Source organism: Daphnia pulicaria, chromosome 3 (assembly GCF_021234035.1).
Source record: "Daphnia pulicaria isolate SC F1-1A chromosome 3, SC_F0-13Bv2, whole genome shotgun sequence".
Lineage (NCBI taxonomy): Eukaryota > Metazoa > Arthropoda > Branchiopoda > Diplostraca > Daphniidae > Daphnia > Daphnia pulicaria.
Window position 1 is genome coordinate 608,332 of NC_060915.1, and position 23,986 is coordinate 632,317.

At 36.9% G+C, this 23,986-nt stretch overlaps 51 pseudogenes; all 51 read left to right on the forward strand.

The window, feature by feature from the left end:
* The first annotated feature begins 293 nt into the window (after positions 1–293).
* Positions 294–412, forward strand: LOC124334043 (annotated as a pseudogene).
* A 284-nt stretch (positions 413–696) lies between these two features.
* On the forward strand, positions 697–815 carry LOC124334044 (annotated as a pseudogene).
* Positions 816–1,099: 284 nt separating this feature from the next.
* Positions 1,100–1,218, forward strand: LOC124330002 (annotated as a pseudogene).
* A 416-nt stretch (positions 1,219–1,634) lies between these two features.
* On the forward strand, positions 1,635–1,753 carry LOC124334045 (annotated as a pseudogene).
* Positions 1,754–2,037: 284 nt separating this feature from the next.
* Positions 2,038–2,156, forward strand: LOC124334469 (annotated as a pseudogene).
* Positions 2,157–2,571: 415 nt separating this feature from the next.
* Positions 2,572–2,690, forward strand: LOC124330003 (annotated as a pseudogene).
* A 416-nt stretch (positions 2,691–3,106) lies between these two features.
* Positions 3,107–3,225, forward strand: LOC124330004 (annotated as a pseudogene).
* A 416-nt stretch (positions 3,226–3,641) lies between these two features.
* LOC124330006 lies at positions 3,642–3,760 on the forward strand (annotated as a pseudogene).
* A 416-nt stretch (positions 3,761–4,176) lies between these two features.
* LOC124330008 lies at positions 4,177–4,295 on the forward strand (annotated as a pseudogene).
* A 416-nt stretch (positions 4,296–4,711) lies between these two features.
* LOC124334046 lies at positions 4,712–4,830 on the forward strand (annotated as a pseudogene).
* A 284-nt stretch (positions 4,831–5,114) lies between these two features.
* Positions 5,115–5,233, forward strand: LOC124335671 (annotated as a pseudogene).
* Positions 5,234–5,648: 415 nt separating this feature from the next.
* LOC124334047 lies at positions 5,649–5,767 on the forward strand (annotated as a pseudogene).
* Positions 5,768–6,051: 284 nt separating this feature from the next.
* On the forward strand, positions 6,052–6,170 carry LOC124334882 (annotated as a pseudogene).
* A 285-nt stretch (positions 6,171–6,455) lies between these two features.
* Positions 6,456–6,574, forward strand: LOC124329892 (annotated as a pseudogene).
* Positions 6,575–6,860: 286 nt separating this feature from the next.
* Positions 6,861–6,979, forward strand: LOC124329903 (annotated as a pseudogene).
* A 284-nt stretch (positions 6,980–7,263) lies between these two features.
* Positions 7,264–7,382, forward strand: LOC124329914 (annotated as a pseudogene).
* Positions 7,383–7,666: 284 nt separating this feature from the next.
* Positions 7,667–7,785, forward strand: LOC124329925 (annotated as a pseudogene).
* A 414-nt stretch (positions 7,786–8,199) lies between these two features.
* Positions 8,200–8,318, forward strand: LOC124329936 (annotated as a pseudogene).
* Positions 8,319–8,732: 414 nt separating this feature from the next.
* Positions 8,733–8,851, forward strand: LOC124334341 (annotated as a pseudogene).
* Positions 8,852–9,134: 283 nt separating this feature from the next.
* Positions 9,135–9,253, forward strand: LOC124329947 (annotated as a pseudogene).
* Positions 9,254–9,537: 284 nt separating this feature from the next.
* Positions 9,538–9,656, forward strand: LOC124329959 (annotated as a pseudogene).
* Positions 9,657–10,070: 414 nt separating this feature from the next.
* LOC124334342 lies at positions 10,071–10,189 on the forward strand (annotated as a pseudogene).
* Positions 10,190–10,472: 283 nt separating this feature from the next.
* LOC124329970 lies at positions 10,473–10,591 on the forward strand (annotated as a pseudogene).
* Positions 10,592–11,005: 414 nt separating this feature from the next.
* On the forward strand, positions 11,006–11,124 carry LOC124329983 (annotated as a pseudogene).
* Positions 11,125–11,538: 414 nt separating this feature from the next.
* LOC124334343 lies at positions 11,539–11,657 on the forward strand (annotated as a pseudogene).
* A 283-nt stretch (positions 11,658–11,940) lies between these two features.
* Positions 11,941–12,059, forward strand: LOC124329995 (annotated as a pseudogene).
* A 284-nt stretch (positions 12,060–12,343) lies between these two features.
* LOC124330007 lies at positions 12,344–12,462 on the forward strand (annotated as a pseudogene).
* Positions 12,463–12,746: 284 nt separating this feature from the next.
* Positions 12,747–12,865, forward strand: LOC124330018 (annotated as a pseudogene).
* Positions 12,866–13,279: 414 nt separating this feature from the next.
* On the forward strand, positions 13,280–13,398 carry LOC124334344 (annotated as a pseudogene).
* A 283-nt stretch (positions 13,399–13,681) lies between these two features.
* LOC124330030 lies at positions 13,682–13,800 on the forward strand (annotated as a pseudogene).
* Positions 13,801–14,084: 284 nt separating this feature from the next.
* LOC124330042 lies at positions 14,085–14,203 on the forward strand (annotated as a pseudogene).
* A 284-nt stretch (positions 14,204–14,487) lies between these two features.
* LOC124330054 lies at positions 14,488–14,606 on the forward strand (annotated as a pseudogene).
* A 284-nt stretch (positions 14,607–14,890) lies between these two features.
* Positions 14,891–15,009, forward strand: LOC124330065 (annotated as a pseudogene).
* A 417-nt stretch (positions 15,010–15,426) lies between these two features.
* LOC124330077 lies at positions 15,427–15,545 on the forward strand (annotated as a pseudogene).
* A 416-nt stretch (positions 15,546–15,961) lies between these two features.
* LOC124334855 lies at positions 15,962–16,080 on the forward strand (annotated as a pseudogene).
* Positions 16,081–16,364: 284 nt separating this feature from the next.
* On the forward strand, positions 16,365–16,483 carry LOC124330089 (annotated as a pseudogene).
* A 416-nt stretch (positions 16,484–16,899) lies between these two features.
* On the forward strand, positions 16,900–17,018 carry LOC124330103 (annotated as a pseudogene).
* A 417-nt stretch (positions 17,019–17,435) lies between these two features.
* LOC124330115 lies at positions 17,436–17,554 on the forward strand (annotated as a pseudogene).
* A 416-nt stretch (positions 17,555–17,970) lies between these two features.
* On the forward strand, positions 17,971–18,089 carry LOC124330126 (annotated as a pseudogene).
* Positions 18,090–18,373: 284 nt separating this feature from the next.
* On the forward strand, positions 18,374–18,492 carry LOC124330138 (annotated as a pseudogene).
* A 417-nt stretch (positions 18,493–18,909) lies between these two features.
* On the forward strand, positions 18,910–19,028 carry LOC124330150 (annotated as a pseudogene).
* Positions 19,029–19,444: 416 nt separating this feature from the next.
* Positions 19,445–19,563, forward strand: LOC124330162 (annotated as a pseudogene).
* Positions 19,564–19,980: 417 nt separating this feature from the next.
* On the forward strand, positions 19,981–20,099 carry LOC124330173 (annotated as a pseudogene).
* Positions 20,100–20,515: 416 nt separating this feature from the next.
* Positions 20,516–20,634, forward strand: LOC124330185 (annotated as a pseudogene).
* A 284-nt stretch (positions 20,635–20,918) lies between these two features.
* LOC124330196 lies at positions 20,919–21,037 on the forward strand (annotated as a pseudogene).
* Positions 21,038–21,454: 417 nt separating this feature from the next.
* LOC124330208 lies at positions 21,455–21,573 on the forward strand (annotated as a pseudogene).
* A 416-nt stretch (positions 21,574–21,989) lies between these two features.
* Positions 21,990–22,108, forward strand: LOC124330221 (annotated as a pseudogene).
* Positions 22,109–22,392: 284 nt separating this feature from the next.
* LOC124330232 lies at positions 22,393–22,511 on the forward strand (annotated as a pseudogene).
* A 417-nt stretch (positions 22,512–22,928) lies between these two features.
* On the forward strand, positions 22,929–23,047 carry LOC124330244 (annotated as a pseudogene).
* A 416-nt stretch (positions 23,048–23,463) lies between these two features.
* LOC124335012 lies at positions 23,464–23,582 on the forward strand (annotated as a pseudogene).
* Positions 23,583–23,865: 283 nt separating this feature from the next.
* Positions 23,866–23,984, forward strand: LOC124333574 (annotated as a pseudogene).
* Positions 23,985–23,986: the final 2 nt, after the last annotated feature.

Sequence of the window (23,986 nt, forward strand, 5' to 3'; positions counted from 1 at the left end):
AATGATTCTGGATCAATTCCATTCAGAGTTTTTTCAAAGTTTATCGCGTTTTTTAATCGCGATGGTTACCAGTCCAAATTCGTAGATCAAAAATATCAATGGCATAGAGATAGGTTCAATTCATCTATTTGAATGATTCTGGATAAATTTCATTGCGAGTTTTTCAAAGTTTATCGCGCTTTTTTATTCGCGATGGTTACGAGTCCAAATTCAATGAACAAACATTTCTATCACTTTGAATTGATTTTCTATTCATCCATTGGGACTGGGAGGGTAATTTTTCAGTTTTGAATGTCAACGGCCATATCACGTAGAACGCACCTGGTCTCGTCAGCTCCCAGAAGTTAAGTCACGTCGAGTCCCGTTAGTACTTGGAAGGGTGACCGCTTGGGAATACGGGATGTCGTTGGCAATGAATAGTTTGTTTTCAATAACAAATTTCTTGAAATTTTTTTTCAATCACGATGGTTACCAGTCCAAATTCGTAGATCAAAAATATCAATGGCATAGAGATAGGTTCAATTCATCTATTTGAATGATTCTGGATAAATTTCATTGCGAGTTTTTCAAAGTTTATCGCGCTTTTTTATTCGCGATGGTTACGAGTCCAAATTCAATGAACAAACATTTCTATCACTTTGAATTGATTTTCTATTCATCCATTGGGACTGGGAGGGTAATTTTTCAGTTTTGAATGTCAACGGCCATATCACGTAGAACGCACCTGGTCTCGTCAGCTCCCAGAAGTTAAGTCACGTCGAGTCCCGTTAGTACTTGGAAGGGTGACCGCTTGGGAATACGGGATGTCGTTGGCAATGAATAGTTTGTTTTCAATAACAAATTTCTTGACATTTTTTTTCAATCACGATGGTTACCAGTCCAAATTCGTAGATCAAAAATATCAATGGCATAGAGATAGGTTCAATTCATCTATAGGAATGATTCTGGATAAATTTCATTGCGAGTTTTTCAAAGTTTATCGCGCTTTTTTATTCGCGATGGTTACGAGTCCAAATTCAATGAACAAACATTTCTATCACTTTGAAGTGATTTTCTATTCATCCATTGGGACTGGGAGGGTAATTTTTCATTTTTGAATGTCAACGGCCATATGACGTAGAACGCACCTGGTCTCGTCAGCTCCCAGAAGTTAAGTTACGTCGAGTCCCGTTAGTACTTGGAAGGGTGACCGCTTGGGAATACGGGATGTCGTTTGCGATAAATAGTTTATTTTCAATAACAAATTTCTTGAAATTTTTTTTTCAATCACGATGGTTACCAGTCCAAATTCGTAGATAAAACATTTCAATGCCTTAGAGATAGGTTCAATTCATCTATAAGAATGATTCTGGATCAATTCCATTCAGAGTTTTTTCAAAGTTTATCGCGTTTTTTAATCGCGATGGTTACCAGTCCAAATTCGTAGGTCAAAAATATCAATGGCATAGAGATAGGTTCAATTCATCTATTTGAATGATTCTGGATAAATTTCATTGCGAGTTTTTCAAAGTTTATCGCGCTTTTTTATTCGCGATGGTTACGAGTCCAAATTCAATGAACAAACATTTCTATCACTTTGAATTGATTTTCTATTCATCCATTGGGACTGGGAGGGTAATTTTTCAGTTTTGAATGTCAACGGCCATATCACGTAGAACGCACCTGGTCTCGTCAGCTCCCAGAAGTTAAGTCACGTCGAGTCCCGTTAGTACTTGGAAGGGTGACCGCTTGGGAATACGGGATGTCGTTGGCAATGAATAGTTTGTTTTCAATAACAAATTTCTTGACATTTTTTTTCAATCACGATGGTTACCAGTCCAAATTCGTAGATCAAAAATATCAATGGCATAGAGATAGGTTCAATTCATCTATAGGAATGATTCTGGATAAATTTCATTGCGAGTTTTTCAAAGTTTATCGCGCTTTTTTATTCGCGATGGTTACGAGTCCAAATTCAATGAACAAACATTTCTATCACTTTGAATTGATTTTCTATTCATCCATTGGGACTGGGAGGGTAATTTTTCATTTTTGAATGTCAACGGCCATATCACGTAGAACGCACCTGGTCTCGTCAGCTCCCAGAAGTTAAGTTACGTCGAGTCCCGTTAGTACTTGGAAGGGTGACCGCTTGGGAATACGGGATGTCGTTTGCGATAAATAGTTTGTTTTCAATAACAAATTTCTTGAAATTTTTTTTCAATCACGATGGTTACCAGTCCAAATTCGTAGATAAAACATTTCAATGCCTTAGAGATAGGTTCAATTCATCTATAAGAATGATTCTGGATCAATTCCATTGAGAGTTTTTTCAAAGTTTATCGCGTTTTTTAATCGCGATGGTTACCAGTCCAAATTCGTAGATCAAAAATATCAATGGCATAGAGATAGGTTCAATTCATCTATAGGAATGATTCTGGATAAATTTCATTGCGAGTTTTTCAAAGTTTATCGCGCTTTTTTATTCGCGATGGTTACGAGTCCAAATTCAATGAACAAACATTTCTATCACTTTGAAGTGATTTTCTATTCATCCATTGGGACTGGGAGGGTAATTTTTCATTTTTGAATGTCAACGGCCATATGACGTAGAACGCACCTGGTCTCGTCAGCTCCCAGAAGTTAAGTTACGTCGAGTCCCGTTAGTACTTGGAAGGGTGACCGCTTGGGAATACGGGATGTCGTTTGCGATAAATAGTTTATTTTCAATAACAAATTTCTTGAAATTTTTTTTTCAATCACGATGGTTACCAGTCCAAATTCGTAGATAAAACATTTCAATGCCTTAGAGATAGGTTCAATTCATCTATAAGAATGATTCTGGATCAATTCCATTCAGAGTTTTTTCAAAGTTTATCGCGTTTTTTAATCGCGATGGTTACCAGTCCAAATTCGTAGATCAAAAATATCAATGGCATAGAGATAGGTTCAATTCATCTATAGGAATGATTCTGGATAAATTTCATTGCGAGTTTTTCAAAGTTTATCGCGCTTTTTTATTCGCGATGGTTACGAGTCCAAATTCAATGAACAAACATTTCTATCACTTTGAAGTGATTTTCTATTCATCCATTGGGACTGGGAGGGTAATTTTTCATTTTTGAATGTCAACGGCCATATGACGTAGAACGCACCTGGTCTCGTCAGCTCCCAGAAGTTAAGTTACGTCGAGTCCCGTTAGTACTTGGAAGGGTGACCGCTTGGGAATACGGGATGTCGTTTGCGATAAATAGTTTATTTTCAATAACAAATTTCTTGAAATTTTTTTTTCAATCACGATGGTTACCAGTCCAAATTCGTAGATAAAACATTTCAATGCCTTAGAGATAGGTTCAATTCATCTATAAGAATGATTCTGGATCAATTCCATTCAGAGTTTTTTCAAAGTTTATCGCGTTTTTTAATCGCGATGGTTACCAGTCCAAATTCGTAGATCAAAAATATCAATGGCATAGAGATAGGTTCAATTCATCTATAGGAATGATTCTGGATAAATTTCATTGCGAGTTTTTCAAAGTTTATCGCGCTTTTTTATTCGCGATGGTTACGAGTCCAAATTCAATGAACAAACATTTCTATCACTTTGAAGTGATTTTCTATTCATCCATTGGGACTGGGAGGGTAATTTTTCATTTTTGAATGTCAACGGCCATATGACGTAGAACGCACCTGGTCTCGTCAGCTCCCAGAAGTTAAGTTACGTCGAGTCCCGTTAGTACTTGGAAGGGTGACCGCTTGGGAATACGGGATGTCGTTTGCGATAAATAGTTTATTTTCAATAACAAATTTCTTGAAATTTTTTTTTCAATCACGATGGTTACCAGTCCAAATTCGTAGATAAAACATTTCAATGCCTTAGAGATAGGTTCAATTCATCTATAAGAATGATTCTGGATCAATTCCATTCAGAGTTTTTTCAAAGTTTATCGCGTTTTTTAATCGCGATGGTTACCAGTCCAAATTCGTAGATCAAAAATATCAATGGCATAGAGATAGGTTCAATTCATCTATAGGAATGATTCTGGATAAATTTCATTGCGAGTTTTTCAAAGTTTATCGCGCTTTTTTATTCGCGATGGTTACGAGTCCAAATTCAATGAACAAACATTTCTATCACTTTGAAGTGATTTTCTATTCATCCATTGGGACTGGGAGGGTAATTTTTCATTTTTGAATGTCAACGGCCATATGACGTAGAACGCACCTGGTCTCGTCAGCTCCCAGAAGTTAAGTTACGTCGAGTCCCGTTAGTACTTGGAAGGGTGACCGCTTGGGAATACGGGATGTCGTTTGCGATAAATAGTTTATTTTCAATAACAAATTTCTTGAAATTTTTTTTTCAATCACGATGGTTACCAGTCCAAATTCGTAGATAAAACATTTCAATGCCTTAGAGATAGGTTCAATTCATCTATAAGAATGATTCTGGATCAATTCCATTCAGAGTTTTTTCAAAGTTTATCGCGTTTTTTAATCGCGATGGTTACCAGTCCAAATTCGTAGATCAAAAATATCAATGGCATAGAGATAGGTTCAATTCATCTATTTGAATGATTCTGGATAAATTTCATTGCGAGTTTTTCAAAGTTTATCGCGCTTTTTTATTCGCGATGGTTACGATTCCAAATTCAATGAACAAACATTTCTATCACTTTGAAGTGATTTTCTATTCATCCATTGGGACTGGGAGGGTAATTTTTCAGTTTTGAATGTCAACGGCCATATCACGTAGAACGCACCTGGTCTCGTCAGCTCCCAGAAGTTAAGTCACGTCGAGTCCCGTTAGTACTTGGAAGGGTGACCGCTTGGGAATACGGGATGTCGTTGGCAATGAATAGTTTGTTTTCAATAACAAATTTCTTGAAATTTTTTTTCAATCACGATGGTTACCAGTCCAAATTCGTAGATCAAAAATATCAATGGCATAGAGATAGGTTCAATTCATCTATAGGAATGATTCTGGATAAATTTCATTGCAAGTTTTTCAAAGTTTATCGCGCTTTTTTATTCGCGATGGTTACGATTCCAAATTCAATGAACAAACATTTCTATCACTTTGAAGTGATTTTCTATTCATCCATTGGGACTGGGAGGGTAATTTTTCATTTTTGAATGTCAACGGCCATATCACGTAGAACACACCTGGTCTCGTCAGCTCCCAGAAGATAAGTTACGTCGAGTCCCGTTAGTACTTGGAAGGGTGACCGCTTGGGAATACGGGATGTCGTTTGCGATGAATAGTTTGTTTTCAATAACAAATTTCTTGAAATTTTTTTTTCAATCACGATGGTTACCAGTCCAAATTCGTAGATAAAATATTTCAATGCCTTAGAGATAGGTTCAATTCATCTATAAGAATGATTCTGGATCAATTCCATTGAGAGTTTTTCAAAGTTTATCGCGTTTTTTAATCGCGATGGTTACCAGTCCAAATTCGTAGATCAAAAATATCAATGGCATAGAAATAGGTTCAATTCATCTATTTGAATGATTCTGGATAAATTTCATTGCGAGTTTTTCAAAGTTTATCGCGCTTTTTTATTCGCGATGGTTACGAGTCCAAATTCAATGAACAAACATTTCTATCACTTTGAATTGATTTTCTATTCATCCATTGGGACTGGGAGGGTAATTTTTCATTTTTGAATGTCAACGGCCATATCACGTAGAACGCACCTGGTCTCGTCAGCTCCCAGAAGTTAAGTCACGTCGAGTCCCGTTAGTACTTGGAAGGGTGACCGCTTGGGAATACGGGATGTCGTTGGCAATGAATAGTTTGTTTTCAATAACAAATTTCTTGAAATTTTTTTTCAATCACGATGGTTACCAGTCCAAATTCGTAGATCAAAAATATCAATGGCATAGAGATAGGTTCAATTCATCTATTTGAATGATTCTGGATAAATTTCATTGCGAGTTTTTCAAAGTTTATCGCGCTTTTTTATTCGCGATGGTTACGAGTCCAAATTCAATGAACAAACATTTCTATCACTTTGAAGTGATTTTCTATTCATCCATTGGGACTGGGAGGGTAATTTTTCATTTTTGAATGTCAACGGCCATATCACGTAGAACGCACCTGGTCTCGTCAGCTCCCAGATGTTAAGTTACGTCGAGTCCCGTTAGTACTTGGAAGGGTGACCGCTTGGGAATACGGGATGTCGTTGGCGATGAATAGTTGGTTTTCAATAACAAATTTCTTGAAATTTTTTTTTCAATCACGATGGTTACCAGTCCAAATTCGTAGATAAAACATTTCAATGCCTTAGAGATAGGTTCAATTCATCTATAAGAATGATTCTGGATAAATTTCATTGCGAGTTTTTCAAAGTTTATCGCGCTTTTTTATTCGCGATGGTTACGAGTCCAAATTCAATGAACAAACATTTCTATCACTTTGAAGTGATTTTCTATTCATCCATTGGGACTGGGAGGGTAATTTTTCATTTTTGAATGTCAACGGCCATATCACGTAGAACGCACCTGGTCTCGTCAGCTCCCAGAAGTTAAGTTACGTCGAGTCCCGTTAGTACTTGGAAGGGTGACCGCTTGGGAATACGGGATGTCGTTGGCGATGAATATTTTGTTTTCAATAACAAATTTCTTGAAATTTTTTTTTTCAATCACGATGGTTACCAGTCCAAATTCGTAGATCAAAAATATCAATGGCATAGAGATAGGTTCAATTCATCTATAGGAATGATTCTGGATAAATTTCATTGCGAGTTTTTCAAAGTTTATCGCGCTTTTTTATTCGCGATGGTTACGAGTCCAAATTCAATGAACAAACATTTCTATCACTTTGAAGTGATTTTCTATTCATCCATTGGGACTGGGAGGGTAATTTTTCATTTTTGAATGTCAACGGCCATATCACGTAGAACGCACCTGGTCTCGTCAGCTCCCAGAAGTTAAGTTACGTCGAGTCCCGTTAGTACTTGGAAGGGTGACCGCTTGGGAATACGGGATGTCGTTGGCGATGAATAGTTTGTTTTCAATAACAAATTTCTTGAAATTTTTTTTCAATCACGATGGTTACCAGTCCAAATTCGTAGATCAAAAATATCAATGGCATAGAGATAGGTTCAATTCATCTATTTGAATGATTCTGGATAAATTTCATTGCGAGTTTTTCAAAGTTTATCGCGCTTTTTTATTCGCGATGGTTACGAGTCCAAATTCAATGAACAAACATTTCTATCACTTTGAAGTGATTTTCTATTCATCCATTGGGACTGGGAGGGTAATTTTTCATTTTTGAATGTCAACGGCCATATCACGTAGAACGCACCTGGTCTCGTCAGCTCCCAGAAGTTAAGTTACGTCGAGTCCCGTTAGTACTTGGAAGGGTGACCGCTTGGGAATACGGGATGTCGTTGGCGATGAATATTTTGTTTTCAATAACAAATTTCTTGAAATTTTTTTTCAATCACGATGGTTACCAGTCCAAATTCGTAGATAAAACATTTCAATGCCTTAGAGATAGGTTAAATTCATCTATAAGAATGATTCTGGATCAATTCCATTGAGAGTTTTTCAAAGTTTATCGCGCTTTTTTATTCGCGATGGTTACGAGTCCAAATTCAATGAACAAACATTTCTATCACTTTGAAGTGATTTTCTATTCATCCATTGGGACTGGGAGGGTAATTTTTCATTTTTGAATGTCAACGGCCATATCACGTAGAACGCACCTGGTCTCGTCAGCTCCCAGAAGTTAAGTTACGTCGAGTCCCGTTAGTACTTGGAAGGGTGACCGCTTGGGAATACGGGATGTCGTTGGCGATGAATATTTTGTTTTCAATAACAAATTTCTTGAAATTTTTTTTCAATCACGATGGTTACCAGTCCAAATTCGTAGATAAAACATTTCAATGCCTTAGAGATAGGTTAAATTCATCTATAAGAATGATTCTGGATCAATTCCATTGAGAGTTTTTCAAAGTTTATCGCGTTTTTTAATCGCGATGGTTACCAGTCCAAATTCGTAGATCAAAAATATCAATGGCATAGAGATAGGTTCAATTCATCTATTTGAATGATTCTGGATAAATTTCATTGCGAGTTTTTCAAAGTTTATCGCGCTTTTTTATTCGCGATGGTTACGAGTCCAAATTCAATGAACAAACATTTCTATCACTTTGAAGTGATTTTCTATTCATCCATTGGGACTGGGAGGGTAATTTTTCATTTTTGAATGTCAACGGCCATATCACGTAGAACGCACCTGGTCTCGTCAGCTCCCAGAAGTTAAGTTACGTCGAGTCCCGTTAGTACTTGGAAGGGTGACCGCTTGGGAATACGGGATGTCGTTGGCGATGAATATTTTGTTTTCAATAACAAATTTCTTGAAATTTTTTTTCAATCACGATGGTTACCAGTCCAAATTCGTAGATAAAACATTTCAATGCCTTAGAGATAGGTTAAATTCATCTATAAGAATGATTCTGGATCAATTCCATTGAGAGTTTTTCAAAGTTTATCGCGTTTTTTAATCGCGATGGTTACCAGTCCAAATTCGTAGATCAAAAATATCAATGGCATAGAGATAGGTTCAATTCATCTATTTGAATGATTCTGGATAAATTTCATTGCGAGTTTTTCAAAGTTTATCGCGCTTTTTTATTCGCGATGGTTACGAGTCCAAATTCAATGAACAAACATTTCTATCACTTTGAAGTGATTTTCTATTCATCCATTGGGACTGGGAGGGTAATTTTTCATTTTTGAATGTCAACGGCCATATCACGTAGAACGCACCTGGTCTCGTCAGCTCCCAGAAGTTAATTTACGTCGAGTCCCGTTAGTACTTGGAAGGGTGACCGCTTGGGAATACGGGATGTCGTTGGCGATGAATAGTTTGTTTTAAATAACAAATTTCTTGAAATTTTTTTCAATCACGATGGTTACCAGTCCAAATTCGTAGATCAAAAATATCAATGGCATAGAGATAGGTTCAATTCATCTATAGGAATGATTCTGGATAAATTTCATTGCGAGTTTTTCAAAGTTTGTCGCGCTTTTTTATTCGCGATGGTTACGAGTCCAAATTCAATGAACAAACATTTCTATCACTTTGAAGTGATTTTCTATTCATCCATTGGGACTGGGAGGGTAATTTTTCATTTTTGAATGTCAACGGCCATATCACGTAGAACGCACCTGGTCTCGTCAGCTCCCAGAAGTTAAGTTACGTCGAGTCCCGTTAGTACTTGGAAGGGTGACCGCTTGGGAATACGGGATGTCGTTGGCGATGAATAGTTTGTTTTCAATAACAAATTTCTTGAAATTTTTTTTCAATCACGATGGTTACCAGTCCAAATTCGTAGATCAAAAATATCAATGGCATAGAGATAGGTTCAATTCATCTATAGGAATGATTCTGGATAAATTTCATTGCGAGTTTTTCAAAGTTTGTCGCGCTTTTTTATTCGCGATGGTTACGAGTCCAAATTCAATGAACAAACATTTCTATCACTTTGAAGGGATTTTCTATTCATCCATTGGGACTGGGAGGGTAATTTTTCATTTTTGAATGTCAACGGCCATATCACGTAGAACGCACCTGGTCTCGTCAGCTCCCAGAAGTTAAGTTACGTCGAGTCCCGTTAGTACTTGGAAGGGTGACCGCTTGGGAATACGGGATGTCGTTGGCGATGAATATTTTGTTTTCAATAACAAATTTCTTGAAATTTTTTTTCAATCACGATGGTTACCAGTCCAAATTCGTAGATAAAACATTTCAATGCCTTAGAGATAGGTTAAATTCATCTATAAGAATGATTCTGGATCAATTCCATTGAGAGTTTTTCAAAGTTTATCGCGTTTTTTTATCGCGATGGTTACCAGTCCAAATTCGTAGATCAAAAATATCAATGGCATAGAGATAGGTTCAATTCATCTATTTGAATGATTCTGGATAAATTTCATTGCGAGTTTTTCAAAGTTTATCGCGCTTTTTTATTCGCGATGGTTACGAGTCCAAATTCAATGAACAAACATTTCTATCACTTTGAAGTGATTTTCTATTCATCCATTGGGACTGGGAGGGTAATTTTTCATTTTTGAATGTCAACGGCCATATCACGTAGAACGCACCTGGTCTCGTCAGCTCCCAGAAGTTAATTTACGTCGAGTCCCGTTAGTACTTGGAAGGGTGACCGCTTGGGAATACGGGATGTCGTTGGCGATGAATAGTTTGTTTTAAATAACAAATTTCTTGAAATTTTTTTCAATCACGATGGTTACCAGTCCAAATTCGTAGATCAAAAATATCAATGGCATAGAGATAGGTTCAATTCATCTATAGGAATGATTCTGGATAAATTTCATTGCGAGTTTTTCAAAGTTTGTCGCGCTTTTTTATTCGCGATGGTTACGAGTCCAAATTCAATGAACAAACATTTCTATCACTTTGAAGTGATTTTCTATTCATCCATTGGGACTGGGAGGGTAATTTTTCATTTTTGAATGTCAACGGCCATATCACGTAGAACGCACCTGGTCTCGTCAGCTCCCAGAAGTTAAGTTACGTCGAGTCCCGTTAGTACTTGGAAGGGTGACCGCTTGGGAATACGGGATGTCGTTGGCGATGAATATTTTGTTTTCAATAACAAATTTCTTGAAATTTTTTTTCAATCACGATGGTTACCAGTCCAAATTCGTAGATAAAACATTTCAATGCCTTAGAGATAGGTTAAATTCATCTATAAGAATGATTCTGGATCAATTCCATTGAGAGTTTTTCAAAGTTTATCGCGTTTTTTAATCGCGATGGTTACCAGTCCAAATTCGTAGATCAAAAATATCAATGGCATAGAGATAGGTTCAATTCATCTATTTGAATGATTCTGGATAAATTTCATTGCGAGTTTTTCAAAGTTTATCGCGCTTTTTTATTCGCGATGGTTACGAGTCCAAATTCAATGAACAAACATTTCTATCACTTTGAAGTGATTTTCTATTCATCCATTGGGACTGGGAGGGTAATTTTTCATTTTTGAATGTCAACGGCCATATCACGTAGAACGCACCTGGTCTCGTCAGCTCCCAGAAGTTAAGTTACGTCGAGTCCCGTTAGTACTTGGAAGGGTGACCGCTTGGGAATACGGGATGTCGTTGGCGATGAATATTTTGTTTTCAATAACAAATTTCTTGAAATTTTTTTTCAATCACGATGGTTACCAGTCCAAATTCGTAGATAAAACATTTCAATGCCTTAGAGATAGGTTAAATTCATCTATAAGAATGATTCTGGATCAATTCCATTGAGAGTTTTTCAAAGTTTATCGCGTTTTTTAATCGCGATGGTTACCAGTCCAAATTCGTAGATCAAAAATATCAATGGCATAGAGATAGGTTCAATTCATCTATTTGAATGATTCTGGATAAATTTCATTGCGAGTTTTTCAAAGTTTATCGCGCTTTTTTATTCGCGATGGTTACGAGTCCAAATTCAATGAACAAACATTTCTATCACTTTGAAGTGATTTTCTATTCATCCATTGGGACTGGGAGGGTAATTTTTCATTTTTGAATGTCAACGGCCATATCACGTAGAACGCACCTGGTCTCGTCAGCTCCCAGAAGTTAATTTACGTCGAGTCCCGTTAGTACTTGGAAGGGTGACCGCTTGGGAATACGGGATGTCGTTGGCGATGAATAGTTTGTTTTAAATAACAAATTTCTTGAAATTTTTTTCAATCACGATGGTTACCAGTCCAAATTCGTAGATCAAAAATATCAATGGCATAGAGATAGGTTCAATTCATCTATAGGAATGATTCTGGATAAATTTCATTGCGAGTTTTTCAAAGTTTGTCGCGCTTTTTTATTCGCGATGGTTACGAGTCCAAATTCAATGAACAAACATTTCTATCACTTTGAAGGGATTTTCTATTCATCCATTGGGACTGGGAGGGTAATTTTTCATTTTTGAATGTCAACGGCCATATCACGTAGAACGCACCTGGTCTCGTCAGCTCCCAGAAGTTAAGTTACGTCGAGTCCCGTTAGTACTTGGAAGGGTGACCGCTTGGGAATACGGGATGTCGTTGGCGATGAATAGTTTGTTTTCAATAACAAATTTCTTGAAATTTTTTTTCAATCACGATGGTTACCAGTCCAAATTCGTAGATCAAAAATATCAATGGCATAGAGATAGGTTCAATTCATCTATAGGAATGATTCTGGATAAATTTCATTGCGAGTTTTTCAAAGTTTATCGCGCTTTTTTATTCGCGATGGTTACGAGTCCAAATTCAATGAACAAACATTTCTATCACTTTGAAGTGATTTTCTATTCATCCATTTGGACTGGGAGGGTAAATTTTCATTTTTGAATGTCAACGGCCATATCACGTAGAACGCACCTGGTCTCGTCAGCTCCCAGAAGTTAAGTTACGTCGAGTCCCGTTAGTACTTGGAAGGGTGACCGCTTGGGAATACGGGATGTCGTTGGCGATGAATATTTTGTTTTCAATAACAAATTTCTTGAAATTTTTTTTCAATCACGATGGTTACCAGTCCAAATTCGTAGATCAAAAATATCAATGGCATAGAGATAGGTTCAATTCATCTATAGGAATGATTCTGGATAAATTTCATTGCGAGTTTTTCAAAGTTTATCGCGCTTTTTTATTCGCGATGGTTACGAGTCCAAATTCAATGAACAAACATTTCTATCACTTTGAAGTGATTTTCTATTCATCCATTGGGACTGGGAGGGTAATTTTTCATTTTTGAATGTCAACGGCCATATCACGTAGAACGCACCTGGTCTCGTCAGCTCCCAGAAGTTAAGTTACGTCGAGTCCCGTTAGTACTTGGAAGGGTGACCGCTTGGGAATACGGGATGTCGTTGGCGATGAATATTTTGTTTTCAATAACAAATTTCTTGAAATTTTTTTTCAATCACGATGGTTACCAGTCCAAATTCGTAGATAAAACATTTCAATGCCTTAGAGATAGGTTAAATTCATCTATAAGAATGATTCTGGATCAATTCCATTGAGAGTTTTTCAAAGTTTATCGCGTTTTTTAATCGCGATGGTTACCAGTCCAAATTCGTAGATCAAAAATATCAATGGCATAGAGATAGGTTCAATTCATCTATTTGAATGATTCTGGATAAATTTCATTGCGAGTTTTTCAAAGTTTATCGCGCTTTTTTATTCGCGATGGTTACGAGTCCAAATTCAATGAACAAACATTTCTATCACTTTGAAGTGATTTTCTATTCATCCATTGGGACTGGGAGGGTAATTTTTCATTTTTGAATGTCAACGGCCATATCACGTAGAACGCACCTGGTCTCGTCAGCTCCCAGAAGTTAATTTACGTCGAGTCCCGTTAGTACTTGGAAGGGTGACCGCTTGGGAATACGGGATGTCGTTGGCGATGAATAGTTTGTTTTAAATAACAAATTTCTTGAAATTTTTTTCAATCACGATGGTTACCAGTCCAAATTCGTAGATCAAAAATATCAATGGCATAGAGATAGGTTCAATTCATCTATAGGAATGATTCTGGATAAATTTCATTGCGAGTTTTTCAAAGTTTGTCGCGCTTTTTTATTCGCGATGGTTACGAGTCCAAATTCAATGAACAAACATTTCTATCACTTTGAAGTGATTTTCTATTCATCCATTGGGACTGGGAGGGTAATTTTTCATTTTTGAATGTCAACGGCCATATCACGTAGAACGCACCTGGTCTCGTCAGCTCCCAGAAGTTAAGTTACGTCGAGTCCCGTTAGTACTTGGAAGGGTGACCGCTTGGGAATACGGGATGTCGTTGGCGATGAATAGTTTGTTTTCAATAACAAATTTCTTGAAATTTTTTTTCAATCACGATGGTTACCAGTCCAAATTCGTAGATCAAAAATATCAATGGCATAGAGATAGGTTCAATTCATCTATAGGAATGATTCTGGATAAATTTCATTGCGAGTTTTTCAAAGTTTGTCGCGCTTTTTTATTCGCGATGGTTACGAGTCCAAATTCAATGAACAAACATTTCTATCACTTTGAAGGGATTTTCTATTCATCCATTGGGACTGGGAGGGTAATTTTTCATTTTTGAATGTCAACGGCCATATCACGTAGAACGCACCTGGTCTCGTCAGCTCCCAGAAGTTAAGTTACGTCGAGTCCCGTTAGTACTTGGAAGGGTGACCGCTTGGGAATACGGGATGTCGTTGGCGATGAATAGTTTGTTTTCAATAACAAATTTCTTGAAATTTTTTTTCAATCACGATGGTTACCAGTCCAAATTCGTAGATCAAAAATATCAATGGCATAGAGATAGGTTCAATTCATCTATAGGAATGATTCTGGATAAATTTCATTGCGAGTTTTTCAAAGTTTATCGCGCTTTTTTATTCGCGATGGTTACGAGTCCAAATTCAATGAACAAACATTTCTATCACTTTGAAGTGATTTTCTATTCATCCATTTGGACTGGGAGGGTAAATTTTCATTTTTGAATGTCAACGGCCATATCACGTAGAACGCACCTGGTCTCGTCAGCTCCCAGAAGTTAAGTTACGTCGAGTCCCGTTAGTACTTGGAAGGGTGACCGCTTGGGAATACGGGATGTCGTTGGCGATGAATATTTTGTTTTCAATAACAAATTTCTTGAAATTTTTTTTCAATCACGATGGTTACCAGTCCAAATTCGTAGATCAAAAATATCAATGGCATAGAGATAGGTTCAATTCATCTATAGGAATGATTCTGGATAAATTTCATTGCGAGTTTTTCAAAGTTTATCGCGCTTTTTTATTCGCGATGGTTACGAGTCCAAATTCAATGAACAAACATTTCTATCACTTTGAAGTGATTTTCTATTCATCCATTGGGAATGGGAGGGTAATTTTTCATTTTTGAATGTCAACGGCCATATCACGTAGAACGCACCTGGTCTCGTCAGCTCCCAGAAGTTAAGTTACGTCGAGTCCCGTTAGTACTTGGAAGGGTGACCGCTTGGGAATACGGGATGTCGTTGGCGATGAATAGTTTGTTTTCAATAACAAATTTCTTGAAATTTTTTTTCTCAATCACGATGGTTACCAGTCCAAATTCGTAGATAAAACATTTCAATGCCTTAGAGATAGGTTCAATTCATCTATAAGAATGATTCTGTATCAATTCCATTGAGAGTTTTTCAAAGTTTATCGCGTTTTTTAATCGCGATGATTACCAGTCCAAATTCGTAGATCAAAAATATCAATGGCATAGAGATAGGTTCAATTCATCTATAGGAATGATTCTGGATAAATTTCATTGCGAGTTTTTCAAAGTTTATCGCGCTTTTTTATTCGCGATGGTTACGAGTCCAAATTCAATGAACAAACATTTCTATCACTTTGAAGTGATTTTCTTATTCATCCATTGGGACTGGGAGGGTAATTTTTCATTTTTGAATGTCAACGGCCATATCACGTAGAACGCACCTGGTCTCGTCAGCTCCCAGAAGTTAAGTTACGTCGAGTCCCGTTAGTACTTGGAAGGGTGACCGCTTGGGAATACGGGATGTCGTTGGCGATGAATATTTTGTTTTCAATAACAAATTTCTTGAAATTTTTTTTTCAATCACGATGGTTACCAGTCCAAATTCGTAGATAAAACATTTCAATGCCTTAGAGATAGGTTCAATTCATCTATAAGAATGATTCTGGATCAATTCCATTGAGAGTTTTTCAAAGTTTATCGCGTTTTTTAATCGCGATGGTTACCAGTCCAAATTCGTAGATCAAAAATATCAATGGCATAGAGATAGGTTCAATTCATCTATTTGAATGATTCTGGATAAATTTCATTGCGAGTTTTTCAAAGTTTATCGCGCTTTTTTATTCGCGATGGTTACGAGTCCAAATTCAATGAACAAACATTTCTATCACTTTGAAGTGATTTTCTTATTCATCCATTGGGACTGGGAGGGTAATTTTTCATTTTTGAATGTCAACGGCCATATCACATAGAACGCACCTGGTCTCGTCAGCTCCCAGAAGTTAAGTTACGTCGAGTCCCGTTAGTACTTGGAAGGGTGACCGCTTGGGAATACGGGATGTCGTTGGCGATGAATAGTTTGTTTTCAATAACAAATTTCTTGAAATTTTTTTCAATCACGATGGTTACCAGTCCAAATTCGTAGATCAAAAATATCAATGGCATAGAGATAGGTTCAATTCATCTATAGGAATGATTCTGGATAAATTTCATTGCGAGTTTTTCAAAGTTTATCGCGCTTTTTTATTCGCGATGGTTACGAGTCCAAATTCAATGAACAAACATTTCTATCACTTTGAAGTGATTTTCTTATTCATCCATTGGGACTGGGAGGGTAATTTTTCATTTTTGAATGTCAACGGCCATATCACGTAGAACGCACCTGGTCTCGTCAGCTCCCAGAAGTTAAGTTACGTCGAGTCCCGTTAGTACTTGGAAGGGTGACCGCTTGGGAATACGGGATGTCGTTGGCGATGAATATTTTGTTTTCAATAACAAATTTCTTGAAATTTTTTTTTCAATCACGATGGTTACCAGTCCAAATTCGTAGATAAAACATTTCAATGCCTTAGAGATAGGTTCAATTCATCTATAAGAATGATTCTGGATCAATTCCATTGAGAGTTTTTCAAAGTTTATCGCGTTTTTTAATCGCGATGGTTACCAGTCCAAATTCGTAGATCAAAAATATCAATGGCATAGAGATAGGTTCAATTCATCTATTTGAATGATTCTGGATAAATTTCATTGCGAGTTTTTCAAAGTTTATCGCGCTTTTTTATTCGCGATGGTTACGAGTCCAAATTCAATGAACAAACATTTCTATCACTTTGAAGTGATTTTCTTATTCATCCATTGGGACTGGGAGGGTAATTTTTCATTTTTGAATGTCAACGGCCATATCACGTAGAACGCACCTGGTCTCGTCAGCTCCCAGAAGTTAAGTTACGTCGAGTCCCGTTAGTACTTGGAAGGGTGACCGCTTGGGAATACGGGATGTCGTTGGCGATGAATAGTTTGTTTTCAATAACAAATTTCTTGAAATTTTTTTTCTCAATCACGATGGTTACCAGTCCAAATTCGTAGATAAAACATTTCAATGCCTTAGAGATAGGTTCAATTCATCTATAAGAATGATTCTGTATCAATTCCATTGAGAGTTTTTCAAAGTTTATCGCGTTTTTTAATCGCGATGATTACCAGTCCAAATTCGTAGATCAAAAATATCAATGGCATAGAGATAGGTTCAATTCATCTATTTGAATGATTCTGGATAAATTTCATTGCGAGTTTTTCAAAGTTTATCGCGCTTTTTTATTCGCGATGGTTACGAGTCCAAATTCAATGAACAAACATTTCTATCACTTTGAAGTGATTTTCTTATTCATCCATTGGGACTGGGAGGGTAATTTTTCATTTTTGAATGTCAACGGCCATATCACGTAGAACGCACCTGGTCTCGTCAGCTCCCAGAAGTTAAGTTACGTCGAGTCCCGTTAGTACTTGGAAGGGTGACCGCTTGGGAATACGGGATGTCGTTGGCGATGAATATTTTGTTTTCAATAACAAATTTCTTGAATTTTTTTTTTCAATCACGATGGTTACCAGTCCAAATTCGTAGATAAAACATTTCAATGCCTTAGAGATAGGTTCAATTCATCTATAAGAATGATTCTGGATCAATTCCATTGAGAGTTTTTCAAAGTTTATCGCGTTTTTTAATCGCGATGGTTACCAGTCCAAATTCGTAGATCAAAAATATCAATGGCATAGAGATAGGTTCAATTCATCTATTTGAATGATTCTGGATAAATTTCATTGCGAGTTTTTCAAAGTTTATCGCGCTTTTTTATTCGCGATGGTTACGAGTCCAAATTCAATGAACAAACATTTCTATCACTTTGAAGTGATTTTCTTATTCATCCATTGGGACTGGGAGGGTAATTTTTCATTTTTGAATGTCAACGGCCATATCACGTAGAACGCACCTGGTCTCGTCAGCTCCCAGAAGTTAAGTTACGTCGAGTCCCGTTAGTACTTGGAAGGGTGACCGCTTGGGAATACGGGATGTCGTTGGCGATGAATAGTTTGTTTTCAATAACAAATTTCTTGAAATTTTTTTTCAATCACGATGGTTACCAGTCCAAATTCGTAGATCAAAAATATCAATGGCATAGAGATAGGTTCAATTCATCTATAGGAATGATTCTGGATAAATTTCATTGCGAGTTTTTCAAAGTTTATCGCGCTTTTTTATTCGCGATGGTTACGAGTCCAAATTCAATGAACAAACATTTCTATCACTTTGAAGTGATTTTCTATTCATCCATTGGGACTGGGAGGGTAATTTTTCATTTTTGAATGTCAACGGCCATATCACGTAGAACGCACCTGGTCTCGTCAGCTCCCAGAAGTTAAGTTACGTCGAGTCCCGTTAGTACTTGGAAGGGTGACCGCTTGGGAATACGGGATGTCGTTGGCGATGAATAGTTTGTTTTCAATAACAAATTTCTTGAAATTTTTTTTCTCAATCACGATGGTTACCAGTCCAAATTCGTAGATAAAACATTTCAATGCCTTAGAGATAGGTTCAATTCATCTATAAGAATGATTCTGTATCAATTCCATTGAGAGTTTTTCAAAGTTTATCGCGTTTTTTAATCGCGATGATTACCAGTCCAAATTCGTAGATCAAAAATATCAATGGCATAGAGATAGGTTCAATTCATCTATTTGAATGATTCTGGATAAATTTCATTGCGAGTTTTTCAAAGTTTATCGCGCTTTTTTATTCGCGATGGTTACGAGTCCAAATTCAATGAACAAACATTTCTATCACTTTGAAGTGATTTTCTTATTCATCCATTGGGACTGGGAGGGTAATTTTTCATTTTTGAATGTCAACGGCCATATCACGTAGAACGCACCTGGTCTCGTCAGCTCCCAGAAGTTAAGTTACGTCGAGTCCCGTTAGTACTTGGAAGGGTGACCGCTTGGGAATACGGGATGTCGTTGGCGATGAATATTTTGTTTTCAATAACAAATTTCTTGAATTTTTTTTTTCAATCACGATGGTTACCAGTCCAAATTCGTAGATAAAACATTTCAATGCCTTAGAGATAGGTTCAATTCATCTATAAGAATGATTCTGGATCAATTCCATTGAGAGTTTTTCAAAGTTTATCGCGTTTTTTAATCGCGATGGTTACCAGTCCAAATTCGTAGATCAAAAATATCAATGGCATAGAGATAGGTTCAATTCATCTATTTGAATGATTCTGGATAAATTTCATTGCGAGTTTTTCAAAGTTTATCGCGCTTTTTTATTCGCGATGGTTACGAGTCCAAATTCAATGAACAAACATTTCTATCACTTTGAAGTGATTTTCTTATTCATCCATTGGGACTGGGAGGGTAATTTTTCATTTTTGAATGTCAACGGCCATATCACGTAGAACGCACCTGGTCTCGTCAGCTCCCAGAAGTTAAGTTACGTCGAGTCCCGTTAGTACTTGGAAGGGTGACCGCTTGGGAATACGGGATGTCGTTGGCGATGAATAGTTTGTTTTCAATAACAAATTTCTTGAAATTTTTTTTCTCAATCACGATGGTTACCAGTCCAAATTCGTAGATAAAACATTTCAATGCCTTAGAGATAGGTTCAATTCATCTATAAGAATGATTCTGTATCAATTCCATTGAGAGTTTTTCAAAGTTTATCGCGTTTTTTAATCGCGATGATTACCAGTCCAAATTCGTAGATCAAAAATATCAATGGCATAGAGATAGGTTCAATTCATCTATTTGAATGATTCTGGATAAATTTCATTGCGAGTTTTTCAAAGTTTATCGCGCTTTTTTATTCGCGATGGTTACGAGTCCAAATTCAATGAACAAACATTTCTATCACTTTGAAGTGATTTTCTTATTCATCCATTGGGACTGGGAGGGTAATTTTTCATTTTTGAATGTCAACGGCCATATCACGTAGAACGCACCTGGTCTCGTCAGCTCCCAGAAGTTAAGTTACGTCGAGTCCCGTTAGTACTTGGAAGGGTGACCGCTTGGGAATACGGGATGTCGTTGGCGATGAATATTTTGTTTTCAATAACAAATTTCTTGAATTTTTTTTTTCAATCACGATGGTTACCAGTCCAAATTCGTAGATAAAACATTTCAATGCCTTAGAGATAGGTTCAATTCATCTATAAGAATGATTCTGGATCAATTCCATTGAGAGTTTTTCAAAGTTTATCGCGTTTTTTAATCGCGATGGTTACCAGTCCAAATTCGTAGATCAAAAATATCAATGGCATAGAGATAGGTTCAATTCATCTATTTGAATGATTCTGGATAAATTTCATTGCGAGTTTTTCAAAGTTTATCGCGCTTTTTTATTCGCGATGGTTACGAGTCCAAATTCAATGAACAAACATTTCTATCACTTTGAAGTGATTTTCTTATTCATCCATTGGGACTGGGAGGGTAATTTTTCATTTTTGAATGTCAACGGCCATATCACGTAGAACGCACCTGGTCTCGTCAGCTCCCAGAAGTTAAGTTACGTCGAGTCCCGTTAGTACTTGGAAGGGTGACCGCTTGGGAATACGGGATGTCGTTGGCGATGAATAGTTTGTTTTCAATAACAAATTTCTTGAAATTTTTTTTCAATCACGATGGTTACCAGTCCAAATTCGTAGATCAAAAATATCAATGGCATAGAGATAGGTTCAATTCATCTATAGGAATGATTCTGGATAAATTTCATTGCGAGTTTTTCAAAGTTTATCGCGCTTTTTTATTCGCGATGGTTACGAGTCCAAATTCAATGAACAAACATTTCTATCACTTTGAAGTGATTTTCTATTCATCCATTGGGACTGGGAGGGTAATTTTTCATTTTTGAATGTCAACGGCCATATCACGTAGAACGCACCTGGTCTCGTCAGCTCCCAGAAGTTAAGTTACGTCGAGTCCCGTTAGTACTTGGAAGGGTGACCGCTTGGGAATACGGGATGTCGTTGGCGATGAATAGTTTGTTTTCAATAACAAATTTCTTGAAATTTTTTTTCTCAATCACGATGGTTACCAGTCCAAATTCGTAGATAAAACATTTCAATGCCTTAGAGATAGGTTCAATTCATCTATAAGAATGATTCTGTATCAATTCCATTGAGAGTTTTTCAAAGTTTATCGCGTTTTTTAATCGCGATGATTACCAGTCCAAATTCGTAGATCAAAAATATCAATGGCATAGAGATAGGTTCAATTCATCTATTTGAATGATTCTGGATAAATTTCATTGCGAGTTTTTCAAAGTTTATCGCGCTTTTTTATTCGCGATGGTTACGAGTCCAAATTCAATGAACAAACATTTCTATCACTTTGAAGTGATTTTCTTATTCATCCATTGGGACTGGGAGGGTAATTTTTCATTTTTGAATGTCAACGGCCATATCACGTAGAACGCACCTGGTCTCGTCAGCTCCCAGAAGTTAAGTTACGTCGAGTCCCGTTAGTACTTGGAAGGGTGACCGCTTGGGAATACGGGATGTCGTTGGCGATGAATATTTTGTTTTCAATAACAAATTTCTTGAATTTTTTTTTTCAATCACGATGGTTACCAGTCCAAATTCGTAGATAAAACATTTCAATGCCTTAGAGATAGGTTCAATTCATCTATAAGAATGATTCTGGATCAATTCCATTGAGAGTTTTTCAAAGTTTATCGCGTTTTTTAATCGCGATGGTTACCAGTCCAAATTCGTAGATCAAAAATATCAATGGCATAGAGATAGGTTCAATTCATCTATTTGAATGATTCTGGATAAATTTCATTGCGAGTTTTTCAAAGTTTATCGCGCTTTTTTATTCGCGATGGTTACGAGTCCAAATTCAATGAACAAACATTTCTATCACTTTGAAGTGATTTTCTTATTCATCCATTGGGACTGGGAGGGTAATTTTTCATTTTTGAATGTCAACGGCCATATCACGTAGAACGCACCTGGTCTCGTCAGCTCCCAGAAGTTAAGTTACGTCGAGTCCCGTTAGTACTTGGAAGGGTGACCGCTTGGGAATACGGGATGTCGTTGGCGATGAATAGTTTGTTTTCAATAACAAATTTCTTGAAATTTTTTTTCAATCACGATGGTTACCAGTCCAAATTCGTAGATCAAAAATATCAATGGCATAGAGATAGGTTCAATTCATCTATAGGAATGATTCTGGATAAATTTCATTGCGAGTTTTTCAAAGTTTATCGCGCTTTTTTATTCGCGATGGTTACGAGTCCAAATTCAATGAACAAACATTTCTATCACTTTGAAGTGATTTTCTATTCATCCATTGGGACTGGGAGGGTAATTTTTCATTTTTGAATGTCAACGGCCATATCACGTAGAACGCACCTGGTCTCGTCAGCTCCCAGAAGTTAAGTTACGTCGAGTCCCGTTAGTACTTGGAAGGGTGACCGCTTGGGAATACGGGATGTCGTTGGCGATGAATAGTTTGTTTTCAATAACAAATTTCTTGAAATTTTTTTTCTCAATCACGATGGTTACCAGTCCAAATTCGTAGATAAAACATTTCAATGCCTTAGAGATAGGTTCAATTCATCTATAAGAATGATTCTGTATCAATTCCATTGAGAGTTTTTCAAAGTTTATCGCGTTTTTTAATCGCGATGATTACCAGTCCAAATTCGTAGATCAAAAATATCAATGGCATAGAGATAGGTTCAATTCATCTATTTGAATGATTCTGGATAAATTTCATTGCGAGTTTTTCAAAGTTTATCGCGCTTTTTTATTCGCGATGGTTACGAGTCCAAATTCAATGAACAAACATTTCTATCACTTTGAAGTGATTTTCTTATTCATCCATTGGGACTGGGAGGGTAATTTTTCATTTTTGAATGTCAACGGCCATATCACGTAGAACGCACCTGGTCTCGTCAGCTCCCAGAAGTTAAGTTACGTCGAGTCCCGTTAGTACTTGGAAGGGTGACCGCTTGGGAATACGGGATGTCGTTGGCGATGAATATTTTGTTTTCAATAACAAATTTCTTGAATTTTTTTTTTCAATCACGATGGTTACCAGTCCAAATTCGTAGATAAAACATTTCAATGCCTTAGAGATAGGTTCAATTCATCTATAAGAATGATTCTGGATCAATTCCATTGAGAGTTTTTCAAAGTTTATCGCGTTTTTTAATCGCGATGGTTACCAGTCCAAATTCGTAGATCAAAAATATCAATGGCATAGAGATAGGTTCAATTCATCTATTTGAATGATTCTGGATAAATTTCATTGCGAGTTTTTCAAAGTTTATCGCGCTTTTTTATTCGCGATGGTTACGAGTCCAAATTCAATGAACAAACATTTCTATCACTTTGAAGTGATTTTCTTATTCATCCATTGGGACTGGGAGGGTAATTTTTCATTTTTGAATGTCAACGGCCATATCACGTAGAACGCACCTGGTCTCGTCAGCTCCCAGAAGTTAAGTTACGTCGAGTCCCGTTAGTACTTGGAAGGGTGACCGCTTGGAAATACGGGATGTCGTTGGCGATGAATAGTTTGTTTTCAATAACAAATTTCTTGAAATTTTTTTTCAATCACGATGGTTACCAGTCCAAATTCGTAGATCAAAAATATCAATGGCATAGAGATAGGTTCAATTCATCTATAGGAATGATTCTGGATAAATTTCATTGCGAGTTTTTCAAAGTTTATCGCGTTTTTTAATCGCGATGGTTACGAGTCCAAATTCAATGAACAAACATTTCTATCACTTTGAAGTGATTTTCTATTCATCCATTGGGACTGGGAGGGTAATTTTTCATTTTTGAATGTCAACGGCCATATCACGTAGAACGCACCTGGTCTCGTCAGCTCCCAGAAGTTAAGTTACGTCGAGTCCCGTTAGTACTCGGAAGGGTGACCGCTTGGGAATACGGGATGTCGTTGGCGAT